General features: G+C 43.1%; 1 long non-coding RNA gene across 1 annotated transcript in view; it reads left to right on the top strand.

Annotated features, from left to right (window-relative positions):
• The first annotated feature begins 2,585 nt into the window (after positions 1-2,585).
• Positions 2,586-3,260, top strand: part of LOC108447846 — an 8,001-nt gene continuing 7,326 nt past the window's right edge. Inside the window, exon 1 of the long non-coding RNA XR_001863549.1 lies at positions 2,586-3,230. This is a non-coding gene — a long non-coding RNA (uncharacterized LOC108447846). The remainder of the gene's footprint in view (positions 3,231-3,260) is intronic.

The raw sequence follows: 3,260 nt of genomic DNA, 5'->3' as shown, positions 1-3,260 counted from the left end.
ACAAAGCCATTCTCTTTCCAGAGGTTTTGAAAGAAAAGCTGAAACTTATTCTCATCAAGTCTCTCAGTGCCACAGTGAAGGACTTGTTGGGAGCTGCACTTGTTTACAACCCTCAATTCCCATGAGAAGAAGCAGTTTAACTAAAATCAGAAGCTTTCTGCGCGTAGTATTCACATGTCCTAATTTGCTGTTTTGAAACACAGCTTCTTCCACATTGTTATTCTTTCAATAAATCTGTGTCTTCTTTTTTTGTCTGAAATGTGAAATCAGAGCGTACAGCTACACCGGTTTTGGTGTTTATGAAAACTCCTCTAAAATCTGAGGGAGATCAAAACACTTTCCTTTAAAGACAAAAATTTCCTGAGCAGATCATTTAGTATATGCAGCATACTCAGTTTGATCACACATTTCCAGAATACCAGTTGATTCACTCTTGATGCAGTCATTATTAAGACAGGTCTGTACTTTTAACACAATGTTCTTTGAAGCAAATATCCTTCTGAAGGAAAAAAACATACTAATATATTAATGGAAAAGACAAAATAAGAGCATTCTGCGATTGTAATTGTTTTTCAAGCTCTTAATGCTGCAATATTGGAGCAAATCTTATGAAGGCATTTGGCCTCTTCCACAGAATGGTGGTTCCTGTAACACTTTAATGTCCCTTCATGATGGGCTGCTGGAAGGGCCTAGCAGCACCAGCAGTGGTGAAAGGTGTTGCTATCCAGCACCTGGGATTGCTGGGAGATGGGACACCCAAACCTGGACACACCTGTTGGCCAAAATTCTGTGTCCTGTGTAGGACAGAACAGCCAACACTCGTCCCACTGAGCTCTGACAACTTAGAGAGTTGTACCTGGCACATGGCTTGACAATCAATCCTCAAACAACTGAAAATCAACATTGAAAGGATCTGCAAGGTAAGGAAAATAAAATCTATTTGTCCCATGAGCATTTTCCATAATCTTTATTACATAACTTGGAGAAAATGCACTGCTTTTTCAAATATCCACTCAAAGTATGCTGATGAAGCTCCCTCACGTGATTAATTCTTCTTTCTCTCCCTCATTTGTGTAATTCTATAGCACATATCACTCTAATGTCCAAGTTACTCAGGTAAATAAAACCTGGACTAAAGGAGATAACTTTTTTCTGGTCTCCTTCCTTTGGAGAAAAGAGATCGGATTCTTCAAAAACTGCCACAGAGCTTCTCTTTTTCCTTTCATTCCATTGATACATTTGTGTGGTAAAATCAAAGCAGATTAAATCTGTGCAGTTTTTTTACACTGCCAGGAGTTAGCATGTGCAATACTGACTTTTCATTATCATCTGATTAAAGTACATTTGCCTGCCTCTGTTAATAAACTGAAGATTCATGGTTTATTACTTTACACCTTTAAGAATATGTACACATTTTCTAAGTGAAGAAGACTGCTTAATTTTCAAATCTTTCTCTTTTTATCTTGTGATGGATTAGTTCTAGTCACTGAGGGAATTTCCTGCACACCTTAGCAAAGATTTATATCTATATGTATATACAACAAGGGTGCATTTCAAGGAGTAAACATCTCTAAAAGCTACTAACACTCAAAAGCTTTGAATAAAGCTCTGGATCAATCAAAAGGTGAACAGAAAAAGATACTTCTTGATGATCTGCCTTGAAAATTCAAACTAGCATCCCATGAAAAAAAAATTAAGCATTCTTCTGCCTCTTTAATAGCAGTCTGCTATTCTTGAACACACCAACATAGCTGATGTTTGAAGCAATAAAAGCTCAGCTTCCTGCCCTGTAATTATTACTAGATGTTATTATGAACAACTCATTCATCACTATAAAAGCACAAGGTAAGGCTCCCAGAAAATAGATATGGAAAATATTTGTTTTCATGCAGTTCTCTTAGTCAAGCTGCAGTTTAACAACATCACTGATAAGTGTAGTAAGCCAGTGCAAAGCAGGCAGGGCAACATCCATGTTTAATTTCATCTGGGTATCCTCCAGGACTCCATTTATAATGCTATAAAAACATGCCTCAAAGCAATAAGCAAGAATTGAAGGGTGAATATGACATAACTACATAACTACAACCATCCCAGCTCCCCAGAGTTCACTCACTTAACCATGTAACATTCAGAGGCTGCCTAAGCACACCAGGATTATTTCTAGGTGGGAAAAAAAGCACAAATATAAGGTTCTGAGCTCTCCTTGCAAAGTTACCACTCCAGAAAAGCTCAGAGATGTGCTGGGTTTCAGAGCATGGCTTTGGTCTGTGTCACTTTCTCACAACCATGAGGAAACACCTGGAGCCAGCTTGAAACCACACTCACTACAGTCACCCGAACTTCCCCAAACCAGTCAGACACCTGCTTGGCTTCTCCCATTCAGGGAGAAAGGCACCAGGGCACACCAGGACCAGATTCAAACACATCTCAAACAGGCAGTAAGTAAGATCAAGAATTCAGATGAGGCAACAGGAGGTGTGTGGTTAAGATACCCGATCCCTACCTACGCCGAACAACTACAGCGTCCTTTTCTTCCCGGTTATGTAATACACGAGAGTATTTAACCACTCGCTGGTTTGACACATACATGTCAAACAGATCAGCTTTGGGGAGGATCAGCTGGGGCCGCCGAGGCGCAGGGGGGAGTGAGCAGGAATTTGGCAATTCACGAGCTATGAATGGTCACCCCTCCGGGGAAGGAATCCCACCAAAGCCTTCAGCGGTCCTCGCCCCCTGATAGCCGGGCAAGACCTGGATCGGGTGCTGTACCACCATTCCTATCTCAAGCACGATCGGCCTCACAACACCTGCCTGGCAAAGAACCTTCCCACTCCCGTGGGATGTCGCAGGCTGCAAATCAGGGTACGGGCTCACCCTGGCCGCCCGGCCGCCTGCTCGGCTGTCACACGCGTCCCCAAGGGGGAACTGAAAGACTGTTCTGCCCCCAGAGCATCGCTGGGAGAGGCGGCAGCTCCACAGAAAAGGGCTTAGTGTCTCCTGTGCTGCTTTGGGACTTTGGCCCCTCACACCCTCTATAAGCTGAGTTTGCTGAGAAATGTGTACGGCAGAAGTGTTGGCATCAAGATGAGTAAACACCTGGTTTGTGAGATGCTACTCTCCGGGCACCTCACTGAAATTCGGCGTGCTGTCACTGCGGGGGAAAAGAGAAGAGTCAGGGAGGAACGAAGAGTCATCAGTGAGGACACCAAAACCACCAGCTTCGCCACTTTGTGAGTAGCTACTGCTCCTGCCCGCGCCCC

This window comes from Corvus brachyrhynchos, unplaced genomic scaffold (assembly GCF_000691975.1).
Source record: "Corvus brachyrhynchos isolate BGI_N302 unplaced genomic scaffold, ASM69197v1 scaffold1097, whole genome shotgun sequence".
Lineage (NCBI taxonomy): Eukaryota > Metazoa > Chordata > Aves > Passeriformes > Corvidae > Corvus > Corvus brachyrhynchos.
The sequence above is the reverse complement of the archived record's forward strand: the minus strand, read 5'-3'. Positions and strand labels throughout refer to the sequence as shown.